The 27,356-nt window shown below is 46.1% G+C and overlaps 1 protein-coding gene across 3 annotated transcripts in view; it reads left to right on the top strand.

Moving 5' to 3' along the window:
• The window catches only part of EXD1 (exonuclease 3'-5' domain containing 1), a 555,213-nt gene that overhangs the window by 277,894 nt on the left and 249,963 nt on the right, over positions 1-27,356 (top strand). The gene's annotated exons all lie outside the window — the stretch shown is intronic.

The following is a 27,356-nucleotide window of genomic DNA, read 5'->3' as shown; positions in this document are numbered from 1 at the left end:
TCCAGGTGGGTTGTTCTTTGCATTAAAATCTGTTACTCTTTGGCAAAGAAGGATCCTCCTGAGGGCATTAGAGCTCATTCCACCAGAGCTAAGTCGGCTACTTCGGCCTTGGCCAGAGGTGTTCCTGTGGTCGACATCTGCAAGGCCGCAACTTGGTCGTCCCTTCACATTTTTGCAAAACATTACTGTTTGGATTCTGAGGTTAGAAGGGACGGCCATTTTGCACGGTCAGTGCTGCAGGATTTCTTGGTTTGACCATTTAGGCACCCACCGCCGGGCGTGGTACTGCTTTGGGACTCTATTCATTAGGTGAGGAATCCACAGGTAGTTGTATCCATCAGAAGAACGAGTTACTTACCTTCGGTAACGACTTTTCTGGTGGATACATTAGCTACCTGTGGATTCCTCACGGTCCCACCCGCCTCCCCGTTGCCTTTGTGGTCTTACCAAGTAATCCTTGAGTACGCTCCTCTTGGTCTTTGAGGGTGCAATAGATGTTGTATATATTATATTTATATATATGTATATATCTTTGTGTATATACTTGATGTGTATATATATTTTTAAAAAAAGAGAGAGTTATATATATATATATATATATATATATAAAAGATTTACAGTTATTCATGTTGTGTATTTTTACAATGTAATGGGATGTTGCCTTGCTCTTTCATTGCATTGCCTGGTTGGTCTCATGCACGTAAAAAATGGTACTGACGTCGGCACGTCGTCGAGGACCTCTTATTGCCTGTATGACGTCAGACGGCGTCGCGTGGGCTAGAGTGACGTCCTCGTCGACGTGCAGAGACTAGTAAGAAGATTTCCGTCGAATGCTGGCGCCATGGGAGTATTCATTAGGTGAGGAATCCACAGGTAGCTAATGTATCCACCAGAAAAGTCGTTACCGAAGGTAAGTAACTCGTTCTTTTGGCTGCTTGCCTTGCCTTAGATAACTCACTAGACATTCCATGGCTCCACTAAGTAAAACTAAGTGTTAATAATTTAGGCCTCGATTAGCTTTTTTTTTTTTTTTTTTTTTTCCAACCCCACAGATCCTCCTAACTGGTCATCACTTGAAGCTAAAGATTTGTTTAATAGACCTAGTCAACACTTGCGATTGGCCAATATGGGAAGCAGGACTAAGGAACCTTTTAGTTGGATTCCAAATGAGAGCCCGCTGTATTTGCAAGTAAATACTAAAGAGCGGCACAAGTTTCTATTAAGATTTCACCTTAATTCCCTCCGTTTCTTGTTGGCCTTTCCCTTTCATGGAACATGGTTTTCGTCTCTTCATCCGTGCCCCTGTGACGGTAGCACAGTACAGAGCCCACTTCACTTTATTCTGTCCGCCACATATTTCACAAAGGAGACAGTTTCTGCTTCCAGCTTTGAGAGAATCAAAGTTTAGATCCCATAAGATAGTATTGGTATACCTGCAAAGTTTAGGGAGCCTACAGATTTGTCATGCTGTTTTTAAATTTCATAATAAATGTTCTGCAAACTCATAAAAAATAGTCAGGAATTGTTCCTCTGTTTTTATCAGTTTTTAAAGTAATAATGAACCTATTTTAAAAATTGTGCTACATCTTATGTGTGGATAATTCTGTTATGACATATGTTTTATAATGACGTTTTGACTGTTTATTGTGAACTTTGTATGGCTCTTTGTAGCCACATAAAGTGTTTAGCTTGATTGACTGCTGCCTCCATAAAGATGATAATGTCTTAGCGATATCGGAAAAATATGACCAGCAGACATGGAATGATATTACACTATTCCTGGGGGCTGATACCAGAAGACAGTGGTGATTGCTATTCTCCACAAAAATAAAAGCACATGTGCAACAGTTATTGCTGCCCCCATAGATCTTTCCAGTACATCTTCCTACCAATTTGCAGATGCAGAGTTCACGAGGCTACAAGACTAGCTAAGAGGTGCCTGCACTGGTAGTTGCTCTGTGGCGTTTTTAAACTGAATAGACCTTCGGTTAGTACAATCCTGCTTGTATGCTGAGGTACAGGGGGTTAAGAGCTAATACATGCAATTTATGTTTTAGTACATGATTTTAATGATGCTGCTATTTCATTGAGACAGATTGTATGCATGACATCATTGACAGTACTAGAGAGCAAATATTCTGCTCTTAGTTCCACATTGTGACAAGCTCCAACTTCTACTACATGAAAGCATACGTTTCCCTGTGCTACTAGGAAATATGGATGCTTAAATGTTGGTCAGCTGCTGGGCTATTCCAAGTCAAGGGAGCATGGGTTGGTGTTATTTTCAGCTTAATACTTTGCTGCTACTGCCATCTCTTAATTGAGTCTCTGGACCACTTTCTGGAGGACTGCCACTTCTATAACCACCAAAGATGGGTGATTGCTAGAGTTTTTTTACATCTTGACTTTTTTTGTTTTACCTCAAGCATGATCAGAAATAGCAGTGTGTGTAATCATAATACAGTCACGTAACTATTTACATTTGATCTTTACTTGTTTTAAGATTGTATTGTATTAAGTATTTTTATGGTTGTTGTCAACCAAGTAAAACCAATTAATAAAGAATAAATTCTGCCACCTGGAGGGCTTGGGTAGAATTTAGACTGTGCCCTTTCATGGGAAAACATTGTTTGGAAATTCGCCTCCAGATACTTTGCCATGTACATAGTTCTTGTCATAGTTCTTTTAAGGCAAAATCTGAAAACCCTGTTTTCCTACATAGATAAGTGTTTGTTAGATGCAGAATCTGGTGTGCAAACTCTAATACCCTTGTCTGTCTCGCATTCTCCCATTGACAGGGTCAAAATCAAATCAAACTTGACAGAAAAATACTATTCCTGTCTTAGAGGAAAGCACTTTAATCTCCATAGTAGGTACCAAAACTGATAACCATGTCCAAGGACTTTTGCAAGTGCAAGACTGCCTCTGTAGGGAACTACAAGTCTGTTCTGAGACTTATATAGTCTTGTATTCAGTTAATCCCCTTCCGAAGGTATCTTGGCACTACATCTGACAGCTACCGGAACAGACTATCAGTACTAAACATCATTAATTTCTCAACTTATCAATCCATTGAAAGCAACAACGTTTTAAAGCTTTACCTAAACCTCACTAAGGATGGTTCCCTCTGCAGAAGGAAAGGTACTTTATTCCATAGATTTGACTGCAACTGAAAGTCCTCCCACCATGGCATGAAACAGGCTTTTCCAGATCTTAAACACTGTACAGGCTTGTAGAAAAAACTTTGCTTATGGACACCATGCGATACCTTGTGCACTAGCAGAGGGGCTTGAACCTTGGTCTTTGCCTAACTGGAAGCCAGTGTAAGGTCTTCAGAACTGGTGAAATAGGATGCTTTCTTTTGTAAAGCTAACATTAGTCTTGCTGTGATTTATTTATCTTGAGCGAGTGGGTTTATCAGCAGCTCTGTGGGCCAAAAGGACACTTGCTATAGGAGAGTATCCCTGAATATGTCCAAGATCTCAAAGTTTTCACCGTTTTGCTTTAAGTTGATTTTTTTTTTTTTCTTAGTTTTTTTTTGTCATCCATACATATATGTGAACAGCTGAACAGATTTATTCCTTTGAGTATGAATTTCCATCAATTTATTTTTTTTTATCTGAAAGAAAATTGTGAAACTTTTTCCAGCAAAAATTGGAGCTCATATTTCTGTAGATCTTAGAATTGTTGGATGGCATGGTGACAATCACGCAGTTTTAAATAAGCTTTTCTCTGGTGGTGTATGCCATAGCCATTGTCAGTGGCACTTGCCTTTAGCGATCCAGACCAATGATGCAGATTAAAATGGATACACTAAGGGAAATATGAACCATTCTTCCTGAATTATCCTTTAAGGGCCTGTCATCGGAAGACAAATCACTTGCAAATGGCAAAAAGATTGTTGATTAGCAGAAACATCTCAGACTCCATAGAGCAACTCTCATGCTTGAACAACAACTGGACGGATGCCTTAATCTGTTCACAGAGGGGTTTCCATTTTGTGCAACCTTTGTGCAGCATATTGTCTATCATAGGATCTTTCCTAATATTTGTTAATGTTGAATGTCTACGCCTCCTGGCTGGATCTCACAGAATCGCTTTTTTCCTTCTTTTTCAAAACTAGAAACAATGCATTGGTGGAAACTTTTAAAGCTCACTATAACACTGTGCCAAAGATCCTAAAATGCATTTTCTTTAATTCAGACTGTTTTAAAAATACAAACTATTTAATAAATTAAGGCAAAAACTTCAAGAACTAAGTTTTTCAAATGTTCTAGTTTTTAAAATCATGGAAAAGTACTGATTTTCCATCATAGGTTTGCTGAGTTCATGACTGTTGAATAACTGAGCCCTTAGAGGATACGCTGGGCCACCTTCTTTCATTTTGTTTTACCTAAAATCTTATGTTGGAAACCTGTGAAACCCATCCTTGCTTATTACTGTGAAAGGCATTTCCCTAAATTTTGACTATATCTATTAAAACTCTTGCGTAATTTAAAGCGGAAAACTCAAGAGAAGCGTTTTTCAAAGGCTGTAGTTGAAAAATACTTAGGAAAAGTGAAAGAACACTGCCTGTGTAGGCGTAGCTAATCTAAAAGCTAAAGCCAGAGCAAAAAACTGCATTATGCCTTTTAAGACTGCCTGGTTGATCACGCAGTTGGTCTCCAGTTCATCTTTGCGTACTCCTGCGTGAGGATCTCTGAACTCTGGGCTGCCAATTTTTTTTTTCTATTTGGACTGTTATTTCCTTAATTCTGTTAAGCACTTAGGTGGTCATTTCGAGTTAGGCAGTCTTTTGGCAAGGCCGCAAAAAGACAGTCAGTGTTGGCGGTATCCCGCCCTCTGTATTAAGAGTCCACAAGTTATACCGCCTAAAACCAGCCACAAATCCAACACCGCCAGGATCTAGGAGGGCATGAAAGAGGCATTTGCACAGCCAACACCACCACACCGACAATTTTCCACCCAACGGATTACGAGCCAGTAATCAGCACAGTGGTCCTTCCATGGCAGAAAACCATTGGCGGTCCGAACCGCCACACTCCGAACTCACTCCTGTCCGAACACAACACCACATTGGACAGTTCAAATACCCCACACCAGACACACATCAACACCAGGCACACCCACTCACAACTAATGACTCACACAGACCCAGAGATGCCATAACTCAATCACATAGAACAGATACAACATAGGCACACATACACCGGACACTCACCACAGCACCACCAACACCATACACATCACATCTGAACACAACCATCACCCACTGGACTCTGGTAGTAATTTGTCCTGTCTAGCATGCATCCTCGCCACCCAATCACTACCCAAATCACTGCATCTCCCACTACAGCTCCCACCTACTCACCTAATGCCCCTCTCCTGCATGCCACACGGCCACCCAGCCCCAATGCCCACACACTTCCTGCCAAGTGTACGGATAGCACTACAAATAACAATCATGGACTCCCACAGTGCACTTGCCCATCCACCACGAAACCTGCATTGTGCATGTCACATCACACATCTTGCATGTATGACAATTTAACTAGCTAGAGCACATGAATGCATCGATTGAGGGACCACTACATGGCAATGACAGCAATGCGATGGCACTACACAATGGAAACCTAGCCCAGACACAGCACTGTCACCAATCTAAAGGATCACTAATCCTGGCACACTACCCTGACACGGACTAATCCTGGCCATGACAGTAAGGAGGTATACTCCATGTACAACAGGCACAGACAGGACTAACGCCCTTGCATCTACACATACTCACCTCCCATTTGTACACCGTGTTGCAATGTACAGACATTCCCAATCAAATATACCAAGCCACAATGCTGACCAGCTGACAGGGCAGACCTGTCAAGTGAACCATCACACAGGAATAGAACCCCTCTTCCCTCCCCCTCCTCCCAATCCTTACATCCCTCCAGACTAATCCTGATGCAAACAAGCCCAATGATCATGGTACACATGTCTCAATCGACCCTCCACAGCCAGTGTTAGCAGTGCTGCACCTGTCAGTGCCATTGCTGGGAATCAAATCAAGCCACTGTATGCATCAGACTAACAGACAACCATACACACCTACAATATGTAACTCTCACTCCATCCACAGTACCCCTGCCACAACAACTGAGGTTACCAGAGACTGCCAGCCCTCCTCAGGACGAAGGCCCCAGTGAAGACTACGCTGCTGGATGTCTGGACAGAGACGACCGACCTGGCCCATCTGGGACCCCTGGTCAGTCTACCACTCCCTGCCTACAACAAACTCCCCAAATCCCCCACTCCCCCCCCAAAGGCAACAACTCTGCCAACCTTTTGTCCCCAAGGACTGGTCAATCAGTAATGTGCCCCACAGTACAGGGACCTGAGAAAACCCCTCACAGCATGCCATCGGCAATGGTACATGGGGGCCGGAAGGTGTGGGATGGAGCATGTGGGCCTGAGAACGGGGATACCCAAGGTAGGCATCTGATCAGGAAGCTATCTTCCAAGTCCTGGGAGGAGCATATCTACTATTCCAGGACAGGACGGGCCAGATCATATTCATGATGGAGAGGAAACCAGAAGCTGCTGGGGGAATACCACCAGGAGGCTATGCAGTGGTAGCAGGCCATCAAGGCCACCTTGGCCTTCATAACAGGGGTGCTCAGGGACATTAAAACCACCCTGCGTGCTTCCTCCACCCAACAGCAGGCCCCTTCTAGTAGCCACATCACATCCGAGCCCTCAATACCTGCGGCTGCTAGTGGAATGGAGGCCCAGCCAGAGGAGGTACATGCGTCAGACACCCCTCCCTCTGTAGTTGCAGAACCCACTGCAAAAATGGATGTCCATCCAGACATCCAGTAGGAGCAGGTGCCAAGACCAAAACCACTGCCAGGAAGTGACACTCACCTGAAAACTCTCCCTTGTGTGTCACTGAGACACCCTGTTAACTTTTCAATGGCTAGACTCCATTTTCGTACGGCCACAGGACCTGTGCTGCCTACAGCTGTGCCATCTACTCTGAGGATTTGTTCAACCATGACCCCACTCATCACCTGTTTGTCACGCAAGTCACAAACACCATTGATCACAGCCACTGCATATATGTATTTATTTGTACAGTAACAAAAGTATGTTTACCTATTCGTCAAAGTGGAATGGGCTACAATCCAACAGGCAATGTAAAGGATTGCGGAGGGAGGTATCGTCTGTAGCAGTCACTGTACAACAGATATGTGCGAGGGCTGATGTAAGGAGTCACTAGTGTTGCCACACACATGAGTAAATCTACACATTTAACCTGCAAAAAGACCATTACAGAGATCACCATCAGGATAGTAGGCATGGTGAGAGCTGAAGCACATATGTAGTCCATAGTGAACATGCCAAGTGTAGCAGACAACTAAACAGGGCACAACAGATAACACCTCTTCAGCACTAGTCATTGGACATACCTCACCAATCACTGTACTTGGCACCTCTCATGTGCTAAAATCCTCATTGTTCACTGTAACCAAAGGATACACAACATGCGTGGCTCAGGCAATAGGTAGGAGTGTCAAAGGTTATCACTGCACAGTCAGTAGCTGGAATGACCTGAGAACGGGACTATGCAGGATACATTGGACAATACTGGCCTGTACAGGAGAGATGTGATGCTTCCAACCTGCAGACTGTACACATGTCAGAGAATGCATTACGGCACTGCAGCTTACATGCAGTAAGTCACCTCCCACAACACACATAGGGGGAAAGGAACACATTACACTTCCACTGATATACCAAATCAAGGGGACCATAGATAAATACCGATGCTGAAATCCCTGACCTGCAAATACACAGACAAACATACCTGTATGTTGCTGGAAGAAGTGATTGAGCTTAGCCCTTGACTTGGCTCCACCTTCATCTGCCTCCTCATCACTTTCCATTCAGCATCACCAGCCACTGGTCCAGCTGCCTCCTCCTTCTGATTGATATACCTACCTGTAGATTCCTTACCTAAAGAATTCTCCCCTCACGCCAGCCTCGACGGAAAATTTCTTCTAGCTCTGCACGTCGACGATGACGTCACAATCGCCCGACTCCACGCGACGCCGTATGACGTCATCTAGGCAATAAGAAGCCCTGGTCGACGTGCAGACGTCAGTTCCCTTTTTTCCGTGCCTCCGAGTAATGGTTTTTCTTCGAGGCTCACAGGGAGCTACAGTTGCGTATCAACGGTTACAATGTCGCAACCAAGGAAATCCAGGTTTAAGCCTTGTAACCAGTGCGGGGGTCGAATGTCGGTTACCGATCCCCATGAGAATTGCCTCTGGTGCCTTAGCTCCGACCATGAGGTCGAGTCATGCAGCTCCTGCCAGCGCATGAACCCGAAGGCACTCAAGGAAAGAGGCAAAATTGTTCTTGGCCCGTTCTAAGAAAAAGGAGAGGCGTCATCAGAGGGAGTCCTCTTCAAGATCCTAGAGGGCTCATCATCGCCATGGTGACTCTCGGCGTGGATATTAGCCCGACCGTCACCCCTCCACCTCCTACGACTCTGACTTCACCTGGGTCGGTTTTCGAGGTCGAGCCTCTTCAGAGGCCAGAGGGTTCTCCTAGCCAGGAGTTGCCTGGCCCATCTACGGCGTCTATGCCGGCGCCGGTGCAACAGCAATACCTGGCTTTCCCGGCGCCGGGTCCGGATCCTGCGGCTTTTTTGAATGCCATGTTTAAAAAAAAATCCACCATGCCGCCGGGTGGAGGACAAGCAGGTCCGTCGGGCCCTATGGCCTTTAATTTGGGTGTTCCAGCGTCTTATAAGTCGACACCTTTCACGCCATTTTTGTCTGCTGCTGCTGAAGCGGCGCCGATGCCCTTGACGTCGCCTAGGAGACCTGCTACACCTGCAACGGCGCCAATGGATTCACCTCGGATCCAATCCACAGTCAAGGTTCCTGTGGAGCCGGAGGGTCCGGCATCGGATGGATCCGAGGTTCGGCGCCGACTGAGAACTTCGTGTCGGCCGACGCCTTATCGACGACGGGTCTCAAATCTAGACTTCGATCCAGACGTCTGGCTTTGCGCCTTCTGGAGGAGGAAGAATACAGCAGACAACACCTGGAAGAGGGTGAGATCTTGGAGCCTTCCGGTGACTTTCAAGGACTTGATACTGCAAGTGGCATCGAAACTTCCCCTGAGTGGGATCTAGCTTCTCCTGCGGAATACACTGAGGAAGCTGCATCTTTCTATGCAGTAATACGGAAGGCTGCGGACTTCTTAGATCTTCCTCTTCCGGCTGCGGAGGTGAACAGGAACCTGTTGACGGAGGTGTTACATCCAACTTCTGTGACGGCAGAGCCTCTCTTGCCTTTTAATAAGGCTCTTCTAGATCCTATCAAAGACATCTGGAATAAAACCTGTGTCTTCAGCGGCTGTCAACAGAGCGATAGCATGGCGCTAGCGGGCGGCACCAGGTGACCCTGTCTTCCTCTCCAAGCACCCGACGCCAGAGAGCTTAGTAGTTCAGGCCTCCTGTTCTTCCAGGTCCTCTCCTGGCTTGTTTCCCAGAACCCCTGTGGACAGGGAATCGAAGAAAATGGACCATTCTGCCAAAAAGGCCTTTTCTTCATGTAATATGGCCTTAAAGTCAACCAACGCGACCTGCATTTTGGGACGTTATATCCATGCCCTTATGGAGGAAGCAAAAGGCCATCCAAACTTGTCCCAGGAAATGTTACATTTGCTGACGGACGCTCAGGCGGCGGTGACCCAGGTGATCCAGTCTGGGTTAGACACTTCAGACTCAGTGGCGAGAGCTATGGGCACGTCCATAGTTTCCAGACGACAATCTTGGCTGTGTTTGTCTGGCTTTTCATCAGATGTGCAGGTGACTCTCCTGGATCTGCCCTTTGATGGCGAGAAAATCTTTGGAACAAAGGCAGATTTTGCTCTTGAACGATTTAAGGAGAGCAGAGCCACAGCGAGGTCGCTAGGACTTCAGTCCGCTGTCTCCTCCTCCTTTAGATCTTACAGGAGGTTTAGGGGTTTTGGATGTGGCTCCTCCTTTCGTGGCAGATTGCAAGGGCCCCAACAAACTGCAAGCTCCCTGCCATACAGATCCTTTAGGGACAGGGGCAGAGTCCGAACAAGAGGAGCCACCCAGCAGCACTCTGCCTCTTCCTCGGGAGGGGTGCAACAGGGAAAGCAGCCGTAGTCCTCCACCACTCCCTGGCCACTTGTCTCCGGTAGGGGGGAGACTTGCCCATTTTCTTCCGATGTGGGAGTTTATAACAACGGACTCTTGGGTCATCGACATTGTGAAGAAGGGGTACGCTCTTCCCTTTCGGGAATTCCCTCCTCCCTGCCCATCCTTCTGTTCAGAAGACCATCTTCTGTGATTACAACAGCAAGTGTTGTCCCTATTGGCAAAAGGCACGGTAGAGTTGGTTCCCGAGCAGGAGAGGGGTCAGGGCTGTTAATCAAGATACTTCCTGATCCCCAAAAAGGATGGTCGGCTAAGACTAATTCTGGACTTGAGGACTTTGAATTGGTTCCTCAGGCAGGAAAAGTTCAAAATGCTGACCCTTTCACAGGTTATTTTTGCGTTAAATGAAGGAGATTGGATGGTGTCTGTCGATTTGCAGGACGCATATTTTCATATTCCGATCCTTAAATCGCACAGGAAGTATCTCTGGTTTGTGGTGGGATTGCAGCATTATCAGTTTGCGGTCTTCCCGTTTGGTCTTACTTCAGCACCTCGAGTCTTCACAAAGGTGATGGCGGTGGTAGCGGCAGAGCTCAGAAGAAGGGGGATAGCGGTGTTTCCCTATCTGGACGATTGGTTAATCAAAGCCAAGACTCCGGAGCTCGTGCGGCGTCATCTCCAGTCGACAACTCAATTGTTGTACTACCCAGGTTTTTGAATCAATGTGCCCAAATCTCACCTGGAGCCCTCTCAACGCCTCCTGTTCATAGGGGCAGTATTGGACACGACAGTGAATCAGGCCTTTCCTCCGCCCCAGCGGGTTCAGGACATCCAGGCGTTGATTCCAATGTTTTGAAATGGAGCGGTAGTTCCAGTCCTCAAGGTCCTTCGTCTGCTCGGTCTGTTTGCTTCTTGCATACTGCTGGTCACTCATGCACGCTGGCACATGAGGGCTCTTAAGTGGTGTGTCCGCAGGCAGTGGTTTCAGCACAAGGGAGATCTCGAGGAATCGACAAAGATCTCCAGAGACACTGCAGTGGATCTTCAGGGGTGGGCAGCGGTCGACAACCTGTCTCAAGGAAGGCCGTTCTCGCTGCCGCCACCAGTGGCCACAGTGGTAACGGATGCTTCCACTCTAGGGTGGGGAGCTCATCTGGGGGATCTGGAGGTCAAATGCCTTTGGTCTCCAGTGGAACAGAGATTTCACATCAATCTGTTGGAATTGCGGGCAGTGCGTCTGGCTCTCAACGCCTTCCTCCCTTCCATTCGCAGTCAGTCAGTCCAGATCCTAAAGGACAATACTACCCCGATGTGGTATATAAACCAGCAGGGAGGAGTGGGATCGTATCTTCTCTGCAGAGAAGCTCTTCGACTCTGGTCCTGCCTTCAGGATCACAAGATCTGCTTGGTAGTATATCATTTGGCTGGGGCTCTGAACGTGCGTGCGGACATTCTCAGTCGACGCAACTCGGTCGACCACGAGTGGCATCTTCATCCAGATCTGGTTCTGTACATATTCCAGATGTGGGGATATCCACAGATAGATCTGTTTGCAACTCAGGAGAATGCGCAGTGCCCGCTATTTTGCAGCCTCCAGTATCCGGTGCAAGGTTCTTTGGGGGGATGCATTACAGATGTCCTGGAAGGGTCAGTTGCTTTACACATTTCCTCCCATACCCCTGATTCCTCGAGTTCTGAGGAAGATCCGCCAAGACCGAGCCCAGGTCATCTTAATAGCTCCGGATTGGCCAAGAAGGGTGTGGTATTCAGACCTTCTCCAACTCTCTCAGTGCCCTCCGCTCCGTCTCCCTTACAGGGTGGACCTCCTCTCGCAGTCGCAGAGACAGATTCTTCACCCCCACCTCCAGAGCCTGCACCTTCATGCCTGGAGATTGAACAGGGCAATCTGAGTTCTTTTTCTCCCCCACCAGAAGTGGTGGATGTTATTTTATCGGCCAGGTGACACTACACCAAATCGTTCTATGCAAGTAGTTGGGCTAAATTTGTATGTTGGTGTGGAGAGAACAGAATTGATCCTTTAAAGGCTCGTTTGTCTGACATATTGTCGTTTGCTCTTTGCCTGGCACAGAAGGGTTGTGCGGTTTGCCACAGTCCAGGGTTATTTATCTGCACTGTCGGCTTTTCTGTGCCTTCCTGATCAGCCTTCCTTGTTTAAATCTCCTATTGTTTTAAGGTTTGTAAAGGGGCTTACTAACAAATTTCCACCATCTCCATTTGCTATGCCTCAGTGGGACCTTAATTTGGTGTTAACATTCTTAATGGGGTCCCCATTTGAACCGATGCATTCTTGCTCTTTGCGGTTGCTAGTTCTCAAGACTGTGTTTCTGGTGGCCATAACATCGGCCAGAAGGGTCAGTGAGCTTCAGGCTCTTAGTATAGAGCCTCCATACCTTTCTTTGTATAGAGACAAAGGGGCGTTGAGGACCAAGGCGGCTTTCCTCCCGAAGGTTGTTACACCCTTTCACTTGGGGCAGTCTATTACTCTCTCTTCCTTTTACCCTCCACCTCATCCATCCAAGGAGGAAGAGAGGCTCCACCGGCTGGATCCACGAAGAGCGCTGAGCTTCTATGTCGACAGGAAGGAGGAGTTCAGGCAAGATGATCAGCTCTTCGTTGGATACGTAGGGAAGAGGAAAGGTAGAGCTGTCCACAAGAGAACGCTATCCAGGTGGGTCATTCTATGTATTAAGATTTGTTATTCTTTGGTGAAGAAAGAACCACCTGTGGGGCTTCGTGCCCACTCCACCAGAGCTAAGGCTGCTTCTTCGGCTTTGGCCAGGGGTTTTCCTGTGGCTGACATCTGCAGGGCAGCGACTTGGGCGTCCCTCCATACTTTTGTTAAACATTACTGTTTGGATTCTGGGGTTAGGAGGGATGGCCATTTTGCTCACTCGGTGCTGCAGGATTTCTTGGTTTGACCATTCAGGCACCCACCTCCGGAGGTAGTACTGCTTTGGGGACTCTATTCTTTAGGTGAGGAATCCACAGGTAGGTGTATCCTTCAGAAGAATAAGTTACTTACCTTTGGTAACGCTTTTTCTGGCGGATACAGTAACTACCTGTGGCTTCCTCACGGTTCCCACCCGCCTCCACGTTGCCTGACTGGTCATACCATGAAATCCATGGGTGAGCATCTTTTGCCTTGTATATATGTATATACCTGAATCATGTATATAGTTGTGGCATCTGTATATACATTTCTTTCTCTAATTTAGATAGCTCAAGGAAAACATGTTTAGACTTGACTGACATATTTTACTTTTGTTTAGAGCAGTTATTGCTGTTATCTTATTTTATTTTTATTATAATAAATGTTGTGTTTTCATTTCATGTGCTGTGACTGTTCTGTTTAAGGTCAATGTTCACCTGTTCGCCTCTATGGCACGTAAAAAATGGTGATAACTGATGTCTGCACTTCGACGGCTTCTTATTGCCTAGATGACGTCATACGGCGTCACGTGGAGTCGGGCGATTGTGACGCCATCGTCGACGTGCAGAGCTAGAAGAAATTTCCGTTGAGGCTGCCGCAAGGGGATAATTCTTTAGGTGAGGAATCCACAGGTAGCTACTGTATCCACCAGAAAAAGCGTTACCGAAGGTAAGTAACTTATTCATCTCAACTAGTAAGGGTATCTGATGCCTCAGGGCCAGATTGTGGAGCGTACAGCAGGCTACTATGATCTAGAATACCTTTTGGGGACTATAGAGGAGGGCACCTCCAGAGGTGTGCAGGCACCTGAATCTGGCCTTCAAGAGGCCAAATGTCCTTTCTATCACCCGCCTCATCCTGCCATGGGCCTCATTGAAATGGTTTTCCCCTTCAGTGACAGGGTACCTCACTGGTTTCAACTGCGAGGGAAGGTTAGGATAGCCAGAGGCACCTGTGTGCACAGAGGTCGGCCCTGTTACAGGATGGGCACAGGCACATGGAATAATGGGATGCCATAACTGGGACATACAACCAAATGCATACATACCTATGAGCCAAACCCTCTTCCTCTGTAGATGTGCCATCATGTGTGGGACATTGCTGTACCTCAGAACATAGGAGCCATGCACAGATCCTGGAAACTTGGCTATCTCTTGGGAAATGTATTGGTCGATCACACCCACACACCACCTGCACATTGATGGAGTGGTAGTTTTTATGGTTCATATAGACCTGTTCATTGGCACTGGGAGGGACCAAGGGTATGTGGGTGCCATCTGTGGCCCCTATCACGTAAGGGATGTCTCCCACGTCCTAGAAGGCAGCCTTCACATGCGGCAATCCCCCTCGTTTGGGAACCTGATGTAGCTGTCCAGGTATTTCAAGAAAGCAGGCAGTACATCCTTCAACACAAGACTAAACAAGGTCCTATGACATGCCTGCTTCCAAGCCTGTCATATGAAAGGAGCCTGTGGCAAAAAGTGTAGCACTGACAGAACCTGAACTGTGGGAGGGATGGCATAGGGATTATGTATGTGTAGGCAGTAGATCTGGCTCCAGCTGGGTGCATAGTTCCCTGATGGTCTGTTGATTCAGACGATAGGTCTGAGTTATGTGCCTCTCCTCCAGGGTTGCAAGGTCCTCTAGCGGGCGGTACACTGGTGCATGTCTTATTCACCTCAGTAGAGGGTATCTAGGAGAGAGAGGAGAATAGCACAATGTGTAATGCACACCACCCGTTGGCACAACACATCTAACATGCACACACCTAACACTGTCTACATTGAGCACACTGCTGGGCACATACCATATTTCGCATGCTGAAGCGGCATGGACTTCTCCCTTGATGTTCATTAGCGTCTGACATACTTCACATGTGACATGGCCATTCAGGTGACTAGCATCTGGACATTCTGGTCATCAGACACCCAGCCACATAGGGTCACAGTGTCATGCACCTCACATGTATGTGTCTAACCATGATGGCATCACTTAGGCATGCCCTGCTATTTGCTGTATAAGGTGTACGGTGCACTTTTAATTCAGCATAATGGCATCAAATGTGTTCAAAATGGCAGCCGCCTGACTTGCTGCACTGGATAGGTGGTAGTGACGTAATTCCGCTGGCATATATCATCATGGCGGTATGTGGTCGAAACCGCCATGTAACTTCTCATTAGGTAACAATGCTGCCTATAGGAGACTGGGGCCAATGGCGAACACTGCAGGTGGTGATGGTGCTGTACACGGTGGCCGTGGCCACCATTTTCTGCAGCCTAGCTCACTTGACCTCTGACACTCTAGCAAGCAAGACTTTCACGAGTTGAGCTGCTGTGTACTGTCTCTGGGAGACATCATGCCCTCTCCTGTAGATAATAGGGCCCCTGCCTTCTCTCCAGAAGAACTACAGAGGCTGGTGGATGAGGTCCTACACCTGTATGGACAGCTCTGTGGGGCCTCAGAAGCAGGTGAGCCCAATGCCAGTCATGTGTGTCATAGGGGTGTGTGTGAGGGTAAATGGCATACATGTGCTGGTCAGTGAGTACATGCATGCAGGGGACATTGAGTTTAGGCGTGTGGGTCTTGAGGATGGGCATGTGTGGGCATGTGGTGGGTCTGATGTTTAAGGTACACTGCTGTTATTATGCCAGTCTACATAACGTTTGCCTTCTGTCTGTCACCCATGCAGCTCAACGCCCATCCAAAGAAAGGGACTTGGCATGCCATCGCCAAGCAAGTGCGGACCCTGGGGGTACGTATCCAGTGGAGCACCCATTGTCGGAAGAGGTGGGTGTACCTGAGACGGCGGGCCCGGAAGACAGCGGAGGCCCAGCTGGGAATGTCCTCCCAACGAGGGAGGGGTGCCCCTTGGACCCTCCCCCCTCTTATAATGGCCTGCATTTTGGCAGTGGCCTACCCTGAGGTGGATGGGCTTTTGAGGGTAGCACAGCAGCCACAAGGGGGTGAGTACTGACTGTATCCTGGGACTAGGCTGGCCATAATTGGGAGTGGGTGCCTAAGTGCTACCAAAATTGCATTGCAGTCAGTGCCACGTGTGCATTAACATTTGTAATGGCCAATAGGCACCCTTGCTGGGTATCATTTGTAGGTGTGTCCTCATGCTCTACTGTCAGTGACTTGTCATCTCCCTGTTCCATACCTCTCCAAGTCTGTAATGTGAATATGCACAAATGACTCCATCCTGGCCCTGCGATGGATGCCAGTGTCAGTAGTACCCTAAGCATTGTGTATGACTAGCTCCAGTTATCTGCATCAGTCAGTCCACTCCCATCCTTGTAGTTAGTATGTATAACAACTCTGCGACTCTCCTTCCATCCCTGGGACTTAGTAGATCATGTACTGTAACTGGTATAGATGGATTCTGGGGCTGGCATTACAGTTCCAGCACTGCACTGCCCTTGATGGGATAGGAGTTTGATGCTGAGAGCTGACGAGGCATAAATAGGTGATGTTTGACTGTAGGTTATGTGTTGGTAGGCAGCCTGGGACACTGATACATGTAGATTGGATGAGGTATGATTGCACAGTTCTGACATTCCTCGGGGCTATACTTGTGGGGGGGTGTCCTTCATACGTTTGGGTTGGTACTGGTGGTGGTAAATTCCCTGGGGGAATCCCAGATGTGACACCATGGTGTGTATATGGCATTCATAACGAAGCCCTGGCTTGTCCTCAGCTGCATTGCTGACTGGCTGCCTACATCATGTTGACAAGGATAGTTGGGGGCACATGTGATGGCCTTTGACACATACAGCTTGCTTTGGATATTAGGTTGTGGCAGATTGGGAGTGGTTTGGGAGTTGCATTACACATCTGATGTGAAGTGTATAGGTGTCTGACTGGTGTTGGGCAAATCTGAGTTGTCCTCCATGATGGCCTCACTATACTGAGTGGGCAGCCATGTGTAACAGGTAAGTGTTGTGTGTTCAGTGTTTGGAATTGGCTACACTGGGATGGACATTTGACAGTGGACATGGACTAATCAGGTGTTGGCACTGTAGGGAACTACAGTGTATTGTTGTGTAATTTGCACATCCAATGGGTGATAGGGTTATGGTGAGGTAAGTTGTGAAGTCATGCATGGTATTGGTGGGGAATCCAGGGCATGCTGTGCCAGCAGCGTAAGAGGGCATAGGTTGGCATTGTGGGGATGGGTCTAGTATTGCTGTCCTATTCAGGTATTGGTGTAGGTGTGAGGGTTGCCAGGCAGGTGTGGAAAGTAGTGCCATGTCATGACATGATGTAGGTAATGTGTCCTAGAAAATGAGATTTCCTCATGATGACACATGAACATGATTAGCTGTCAACGGGAGGTGTATGTAACCATTTTTCCCCCCTCGCGCTCTCGCTCTCTCTCATTGTGTGCATCAGCATAGTCTGGCGGAAGAGAAGGGGCACAGACTTGTGCGGAAGCAGCAGCCCCCGGGACCTAGGAGGCTGATGCCAGCGAGGCCGAGGGACCCAGTGGGACGGAGGCAGAGGGGAGTGCCACAGGGGACACCGTATCAATCACATCTTCAGATTCCTCCTCCGATGGACACACCCTGGCGGTGGTCGACCCATCTGGGACCACCCAAGCAACATCATTGTCCTCCACCCCCCCTTACTAACACCGGCCCTCCCTGTAGCTCTCAACCCACTTGCTGTACCCGCTTACCCAGAAGGGTGGGCGTCTCCTTCACAGGCACCTCTGCACCTGCCCCAGTCAGCCCTGCGGCCCTCAGTGAGGAGTCTATTGATCTCTCGTGGTCCATCTCTGTGGGTCAGTCCACCATCGTGAATGCCATCCAGGAACTGGCAGCTCCAGTCCAACAGAGCAGTGCGTTCCTTGATGGCAGTTACGGTGCCCTGGCTTCCCAGCAGAGATCCTTTCAGGCTCTGGCCTCCTCCTTGACGGCAGCCAGTGTCCCTTTGTCTCGTGTCCCCTCTGCACCTACCTCTTCACAAACCCCTCTCCCCACACTCATCCAGAACACACATTCACACAGGTATACATTCATCTCAACAGACTTGGTTCGCAGTGACAATCCCAGCCACCACAAGACCCATCACCGGCATGCACACAGACAACACCCACTTGCCGACACAACATCTGTTCCCTGCACTGACTCCCCCACAACCCCCTCCATCACAGACACTACACTCCCTGATCCAACCACCTGTCCCATCATACCCACAGTAAAAACAATAACAGACCTTCATATATCCACCACATTCGCACTCACCACAACCACCTACACCCCCACATGCAGCACATGTACCATATCTGCACACACCACCCCAACAGTCACCCATCCATCATGGCATCTCCCAGTGCCTCATCCCCCCCCCCTCCTCCCAAGACAGCTCAAGGCCCGCACTCTCATCCACCCAACAGATACCCAGCACACACATTCGATCCACACACGCACCTGCACCCAAAACACTGACAAGAACACATCTTACAACCACTCAGTCTCTCTTCACTCCCAGATGATTTTCCCATTACTGGCCTTGTGTCCCTAAGAAACGTTTCCTTTGTGAGTTCTCGCAGCTCCTTACTCCTCCCCCACCCCGTTGCTCTCCGAAGTACCCCATGTCCCTCCCAAAGTCCAGCCCTTTCACCCCCCAGTTCTCACCTAGTGTTGCCTATGCCCCTCCCCCTGCTAAGTAGTCAACAAGGTCCCCCCTCCCAAGGCAAAAGCTAAGGACCCTCCTACTAAAACCAGACCCAAGGCTTACTCCCAAATCCAAAGACCCCTTGCCCAAACCCCCACCTCCACCAAACCCCAAACATCCCTGATGTGCCTGCCTGCCCCCTTGATGCCCTTTGAGTTTTGTGTGTTGGCTGTACTAGCTGTTATGCCTAGTCTGTGTGTGTGGGGGCCTGCCATTGGTCCAGCTGCTATTGTTGTGTTTTGTGTCTGTGATATGATTGTGTAGCTCCATGCATGTGTGTTCCAGAATTGTTCATTGTATGTAGTGTGATGTTGTGGTGGTGCTGTGTGCCATTGTGTGGTTGTTGTGTATGCGTCCGTGTGTGTGTGGTGATGTCTGTCATATGCAGTGTATGTTGTGTGGATGTGGTGTGATATTTGGTACATTGTATGGGTGTGTTTGTTGATTGGTTGTGAGTAGTCTGTGTGTTGTCAGTACGTGTTGTCGGTGTGCAGTTCTATGGGTTGGCCACGCGTTTGTGTAGTTGTGATTGTGATGTGTGAGTTGGTGGTGTTGTGTACATGTGTATTAGCCTGTGGCGGTGATGTGTGTGCGGGGTGGGGTGTGTATTTTTTTGTGTGGGTGTGTGTAGGTGTGTGTGTCTTGGCGTGTGTGTGCGGCAGTCTGTAGCCATCCCAAATGTGTGTGTGGTGTGTGCATGTATTCTAATACCTTTCCCTCCTGTGTGTGCTAGGTTGGTGTACCTACGGTTGTCGTCTTTGTCGCTGGTTCCTGGAGACGCAGGGCGATCAGGAGCAGTGGGAAGACTTCAAGTTCATGTTTCATGGCGGCTCCAAATGTGTGTGTGTTCTGGAAGGTGAGTGACTCCTTTTTAATGCGTCTGTTTCGCCAGGGTTTTGGTGGCGGTGCGACCGCACTGGAAGTCCTGGCGGTGTGCAGTCTCGTAATAAGCTCTGTGGAAACATGGACCACGCCGGCCTGGAGATGCCTACTGCTGTCTGCAGTGGGCAGTCTGCACTGGCAGTGAATTGGCTGTCTTCTGTTGAGAAGACCACCATGGTCATCAAATGGCGGTCTGCACCGCCAGCCTGGCGGTACTCGGACTGCCAAACTTGTAATGAGGACCTTAGTCAGTGCTAAATATTTCTTGATATTCAAAATAAGTTTTCCCTCAGTTTGGCCTGATTCTGTGAAAACATCCCTTCTTTATTTGTCAGCTGTCCTAAACATGGGAGAAAGAAGCCAGACAGATCTCGGTGATCTCTGCGCCCATGGCACAAAGCAGTGTCCTTTCTGTCTGAAAATGTGAAGTCGAATTTTGAGGGATTGTGAAGGGGTAAAATTATGAGGTAAGGAGCAGTCAAGGCTGCTGCATCTGTCCCTTTATTGTCTGCAGGAAAGGTAGATGGGCCTAGGTGACCTTCTGCTTCCAACCCAGCACTCTCATTGATGCCTTAGGATACCCCAGAAACAAATGGAAAGAGAGAAGTCAAAATCAGTTTCCAGTTATGCTTTTGGAGGTGCTCAACATCCGAGGTACAAGATATATGCTTGCCATCGCTTGCGACATCAAGGCAGTCAGTGAGAAGAAGATGTTGGATATTGGAAAGATCGCTATTGCATGGTCCTTTGTAAATTGCTGTTGAAAGACACCTCATCATAGCGTAATATGTTTTTGACAATGAAAACATCAAGAGCAAGGCCGCCACCAAGGCAAAAATGAGTTGGGGCGGAATCCTTTGTGAATTATGACCTCAAAGAAACTGATGTTTAATCACATGAAATAAAGCAGCCATCTAATGACTGTAAGGTACTGTTGGCTGCCTCATATTTGCAGACAAATCAGTCTTGCCTGGGGGGGGGGGGGCAGGCAGACATTCAGTTGTCCTGTGAGAGAAGATTCTGGCTACAGAAGAAACAGCCCCACAGTCTCCAGCCACAATTCGCAGAAAACATGCTCCACTTCTTTTTAGAGCCTTCCAAGGAAGAAAGTAGAGACTATAAATTTGGAAAATTTGCCTCAGCCTAATTTCAATCCAAGTGTGGCTCCTCTGTTAACTTGTAGTCCCATTTAGGAACAGCTATGCCAGCTCCCGTACCTCAACCTGAGTCTCACAAAGAGCAGCCACAAGTACCGCAGGAATTTCCTTATCATAACATCTTGCGCCGTGACAATTCATTGAGGTGTCACACTAGCTCTTTCTTTGGAGAAGATATGTGCTTTAATTGTGCATTGAGCGCTTGAGGAGCAGAAGTCGGAGGCCTAGATTTTTTTAATTGGAGATCTCACTGTACTTTGTACAATACAGACTCAAGCTCACTGGCCTCAGAAAAGACATTACGGTCCTCCTTTTCTCCCATATCTCTGAAGCTTATTTTTCTGTCGACAACATACTGCCTTTCCACAAATTCTTCGCTAGAGATGCTTCTGAACTGAGATTTCCATTTGAGGCTCTGCAAACTACCTGTTCGGTAATTTTCGAAACCCGGTAGCATAAAGAATCTCCAAAACCTTTCATGACATTGGTTGCAGGTCTTTTAGAGCATATTAAGTACATTTTCTAGGTTCTGGTTTGTTGTAGAGTAGCAACACTAAGGTTTCTGAAAAAATGCTGAAACTCTGATCCAGCCAAGCTACCTATCAGAATGGATCCAGTGCTGTACTTTGTCATTGTAGCTGCAGTGAAAAGAAAGCTTGCAGTCTATTCATTATCCTGATACTGGTTGAGGGGAGAGAAGAATTCTGGATAACTAAAATGAGTTTTTTGAGAAATGTATAGCATTTTTAATAAAAATGCTTCCTTGTAAAAAAGATTGGAAACTAATTATTTAAAACCTTTTTGTCAAAATGACAACTGTCTTATGATTATTAACATTGAGCCTTGAGAAAGAAGGTTAACTTTAAGCATGTGCTCGCTGATATTGGATGTAAGACAGTTTGGATACTGTATCTTGCAATTATGACCAGAGTGGATTTATAAATAAACTGCTTTTTTAAAGACCAGGAGAATGACACTTTTCATACAGTTTGGATTTCTTATGATTCATTGAAACCTGTGGTCTGGGGATCTCTGGGGGGGGTCAGCGAAGCCTCCTCAGGGGGTCTGCGAATGCTTATAAAATTACATAATGTTAACAGTTTAGGTCCCAGCAGTCAGTGGAGGTGGGGTCCCTGGATTCTAATAATGGTTCACTGGGAGACCCCGTGTTCCAGTAATGAGAAAGTGGGAACCACTGCTGTAGGGTATAAAGGATACTCTACAACATCTATCATAGAAATTAGTTTTTCTAGTAGGTATTCCTTTATCTTATAGAGCAAGATTTATGTGTTAAGAAATCTTGTATGATTTTTCCACCAGAGTAAACTGGTATTCAGAAGTCTCATAATTTTTGCCTATTGTGGTTTCCGATTTAAATATCAATCTGTATCATTGCCAGTATTTGTTTTGTAATGGTAGTGACCGTCACAGATAATGGATGTTAATAAGGCAGTACTGAAGCGCACACTGCAAAAAGGTTCAGTGAATTAATCCAAATCTTCTGTGCCTTACATACAGAACTTCCTCTTAGAAGCAGAACTGAAACTCATTTCAGTGTGTGCTGCGGTACAGTCCTTACAAGCTGTCCATACCGTTTTTACAGAATGAAATATCACACCATAGGTGGTTGGGTGCTGTGACCACGTTAGCATCACTTTAGGGACTTTCTCTGCTGCTCATCAGTCATTTACTCAGTGATTGGCCTCACTATTACCCCTAACTTTCATGAGTGTTGGGATGTGAAAACCCCTAGCATAACAGCCAATTTGTTGGATCTGATGCCTAATGTTAAAAAGGCACTTAGACAGGATTAAGAAGCTGAAGTTGTCGGAGCCTGGGTTCGTAAACTATTGCCATATCAACAAGGGTAATTAGGAATCTAAACCAGCTATTTCTAGATGGATAGTCTTTGCAATTTTGTTATCAGAAGTCAAATGGGTAACTTCAGGCTAAGACTGAAGTGTACTCTACCGTTTTTACTCAAGAGGTAAAACTGCTGAGGCTGCTATATTGAGACTGTACGAGTAACAGATATGTATAGGACTGCGACCTGGAAATCAGTTAATTCTTTTGTGATGCCTTAGTACCTAGATTATACTTCAAGAATGTGTTCTCTGGTTCACCAAGCCTTTGACAAATCACTTGCCATGGTTTGTCTAGTGTTAATCATTGGTGCCTCAGGTGTCGGGTGCAATACATTTTCTGGATTCTTGAGAGTGGTATTCCTTTCTGCGTTCATGAATATTCACAAAGATCCTATTATGGAGAAGGAAAGGGTTGTTATCTGTAATGCTGGTGGTCCATCATTGGAATATTTTCTGAATTTGTAACAAACCCTCTCTCCTCCCAAGAAGTCAAGAGATTGTTTTCTTGGTTCTTCTGATTTGACAATATTGTTTTTTGGTCTGTCAAGATGCACTTGAGACCTACCCCCTGGAGCTGAGCCTCAGGCCAACAGTAGCCTTAAATTAGTGTTGCAGTTTTTCTGTCTGGTATTAAACTTCGGAATAGTTATTCCTCTACATGCATTATTATTTCATTTTTCCTATGATTTTAAAAACTAGAGCCTTTAAAAATGTAGTTCTTGAGTTTTTTTTGCCTTATTGTATGCTATAGTTTATATTTCCAAATAGTCCAAATTAAAGAAAATGCGTTCTTGTGTCATAAGCTTAGGGTTTGAGTGAGTTTTTAAAGTTTCCACTAAAATGTTTCTTTAAATTTTTTTTTACAAAAATGTTCCAGGGATTGTGCAGGGAGGTGGAGATATTCAATGTTCATGAATTCATCAGATTCCTATGACTGATAACCAGCATTACAGATATGAAACTTGCCTTGCATTTTAGCCATGTGCAGCTAAATCAGTCTGCTACTTAATTGAACATAAAATACAGAACACTTTTCTTTGCTGGCAGACAGTGGCAAGCGAGACCATAGGAGAGGCAGTGTAAGGGCATTGGCACATCTTTGCCTATACCCAGTCTGGAGCTATTACTAACACTTTCTAATAGTGCTCCTGACATCTTGATCAGTGAGGCAAAGTATTGTTGGGTGCCGTTTTTGGTTGCTTTAGAAATTATTCCACACACCTTGAAGGTGATGCAAGTGAGTACAGGCAGCTGATGATATCCTGTAAAGTCCTGCCCCAGGATGATGCTCTGTTATTGGTGCACATGTGAGTCTTTAGAGTTGTCCTATAAAACTTTGCTTCAGATGAAGTGAGCCAAGACCAGGGCCTGGGGGGCCATTTTGAGGTTGTCTTCAGGGAGGAATTGATTTGATCTGTGGCTCAAGGATCAGCTACTTTCAGAGAGGGTTGTGTTTCTTGAAGCTAGGATAGCACTGATGTACAAACGTATGGACTTGTTACGGTTGACTAGCAGTAAAGCCGATCAAATTAATTTGTTGAGCTACTACAGGACTTGTTATTGCTTGCTGGCATTAGCGATGAGGGCAGAACCAATTTTAGATGGGTTTAGTTTGAGGTAAGTTCTTGACGACTATTCCTGGATAGTGGCAAGGCAGGCCTTACATTTGGCAGTGTCTAGTTGAACGGGACATTCAGGTACAGCTGAGCATTATCCACAGACTGGCTATTGCTATATATTTGTTGGGATGTACTGTTCCCAGGACTTCAATGTACAGGTTCATTATCACTAGTGAGAAGATAGAGCTCTGTGAGATGTTGTTGATTAGGAAAATGACTCAGACGTAGGTGAGTTCATCTGGACCAACTGGGCTGCGTTCTGCAAGTGTGACTGTAGGGCAGTGCTGTGGAAGCCCTTTCCTTGCCTCAGGGTACTAAGCAATTCTTGATGATTGACTGAATTGGAGTCTGTAGAGAGGTCCGCAACTGGGAAAAGACTGGAGTTAGTTGTATATGTCTTTAATCTGATGATATCCTGATAAATCAGTTTCTTCACCATAGCTGGTTCCTCTGTCTGTATTATGTGAGAACTCTGGAGCATTACTAGTAGCATTGCATCAGGGAATGTGGTTTGATATTGTTGTGGAGTTAGGTCATAGCAGCCTTCAAGTTGGGTTTCTTGAGGAGTGGTAGAGTTCTTGAGGAGTGGTAGAGATTAACTGGGACAAATTATTGCTCAGTAGATGTGTTGACAATGTTCATTAGCTGTGCAAGTTTTTCTTAAGATATTGTCTTTGATTGTTGAGGGGAAATCCATGTTTTTTTGTAGGGCGTTGCCATCAAGGGATGGAGAAATGCCACAATATCTTCTGTGGAAAGAGCATGTGAAGTGGACCCCAGGGCTGGGTTGCACAATGGGATCATCACAGAGAGGTCAGATGACGGTGGGTGGCTCCTTTGAGGGGGTGGGAATGTGCTGCTAAGGGGTTTCTGTTACATTTAATGGTCTTGTGATTTGACTCCTGATGATGAGCTGCCTGATGGTCACGCTGAGTTGGTTCACGGAGGACATGTGAATCTGAGAGCTTTGTAAGTCTGTTTCTTTTGGTTATGGATGTTGGTGGTTATGAATTGACTTTCATATTTTATCGGACTGTGGGAGTCTAATACCCTTTTCTGGATGTCAAAGTTGCTGTGGAAGCTAATTTTCCTAGCATCAGTATGATACATCTGATGAAGGTTTAAGTAACTTTACTTCCCCTGTTTTAAGCCCTCATTGATTCAGAAGTGTTACTTGATTCTCATTGGCATTGTTTATAATGGCCTATACATTATAGAACTGGGCTTTCAATTTTGACCCAGATCAATTAACTTTTAGCCTAGACTAGTGGAAAGTTTTTATCATTGTTTCTAAAATTAAAATGTGTTGGATGGGTTGGAGGTTTTTGGCTACAAAGATGGCTGCTCCGTTGTGAAACTCTGAGGGTGGATATTTGCATGCTACAGTGGAACCACACTCCAGCTGATTAATCAGCAGGGTGACCCTGGTTTAGGTGTTAATCAGAGACTGCTAAGGAAGTTGTATGTTTACATGGGCTCGTGATACCCAGGCCCTGATTGTTTGCAACCCTTAGGTGACCTGTGCCCAATCTAGAACAGGAAAGATGTTGGAAATTAGAACGCTACTTATACTAATCACTTCTTGGATGGTCCCCGACAAGCCTCTAACATGAAGAAGACACCTTCTGAGTTCTGGTGAGGATGGAGGGTGAACTGAACACACTGTGGGAAACCTGGGCCAAGCGCAGTCCCATTCTGACTACGCCTGAACAACAACACTTTTGGAGTTGGAAAGTACCTGCACGTAATGATGGTATCAACGATGACATCTCAAATGGCATAATTAGGATGTCCTGTTTTCAGTGCTTTTTTTGTGGATTTTTCTGATTTCTTTTTTCAGTGTTTTCCAAACCGTCTCAAATCAGTGGTTAACAGTGTTTATTCAGATACCTAGCCCTTAAAGTAGACAAAAACTATGTGTTCTTCAGTGTTTACAAACCATATTGTTTTTGCAGTGATTATTGTAAAGCACATATTTAATAATCTAATCTAATAATAAAAATTCCCCCCCCCCCCCCCCCAAAAAAAACAAAAAAAACACACACACCAGTGCTGAGCTGTTGTTTTCGCTATTTGGTGTAGTTCCAACTCAGGCCTCCATGCCCTTTTTTCCACATAGGATATCTACACCAAATTTGTGTCCTTTTATTCCAACATCCTGTTCTAAACGTAACCAGGGTTTATGTATTCCTTTGGAAGGGACCAACAAAATGGGCAAAATATAGCTACATTTTGAGTTATTGGGGAAAAGTGTCTGTTTTCCCCTGAAATGGCATCAATAAAAAGGTTTGCTCTGCCAAGTCACCATTTTCTCTACTTTCAGCAGCATAGAGTGCTGAATCAAAAAAAATATTTTTTTTGCCACAGTTTTGGCATTTTTCAGAGGTAGCCCATTTTTCCTGTTTTGTGGGATTTCAACCTCTTCCAGTTTGTGGGGGAAACCAGTGTGAAATCAATGATCGCTATAGATTTCTGAACAGCAGACTAATTTCTGATGCAGCAAGGGAATATATGTGTAGACACTGCATGGTTTTCTCAAAGAAACTAAGGCCCTGATTTAGAGTTCGGCGGGTGGAGTTACTCAGACACAAATGTGACCGATATCCTATCTGCCGAATTACGATTCCATTATATACTATGGACATCGCAATACGGCCGACGGGATATCAGTCACGTTTGTGATGCAGTAACCCGTCTGTCAAACTCTAAATCAGGCCCTTACTGTTGAAGTAAAGAAATGCTAAAAATGAGTGGGAAAAAAACAGCCATTTACATTTTCATCTGTAACTTTTTGTCACGATGGTTGATTTTACAAAAGCAATATACCGTTATGTCTGCTAAACTTTTCTGGTTGTGGGGATAGTGTTTGTTGTTTCTCCAGGTTCCCAAGGTACCCAGAGCCATCAGCTGAGCTGGATTTTACACAGGTTTTTCATTGTGCACAGAGTAAAAAAAACAAATCCTTTGGTTAAAAAATAGATATCAAGTAATCCTATGTATTTCTGAAAT

The sequence above is a fragment of the Pleurodeles waltl genome, chromosome 9 (assembly GCF_031143425.1).
Source record: "Pleurodeles waltl isolate 20211129_DDA chromosome 9, aPleWal1.hap1.20221129, whole genome shotgun sequence".
Lineage (NCBI taxonomy): Eukaryota > Metazoa > Chordata > Amphibia > Caudata > Salamandridae > Pleurodeles > Pleurodeles waltl.
Note: the sequence above shows the minus strand (reverse complement) of the source record. Positions and strands in the feature narration are given on the sequence as shown.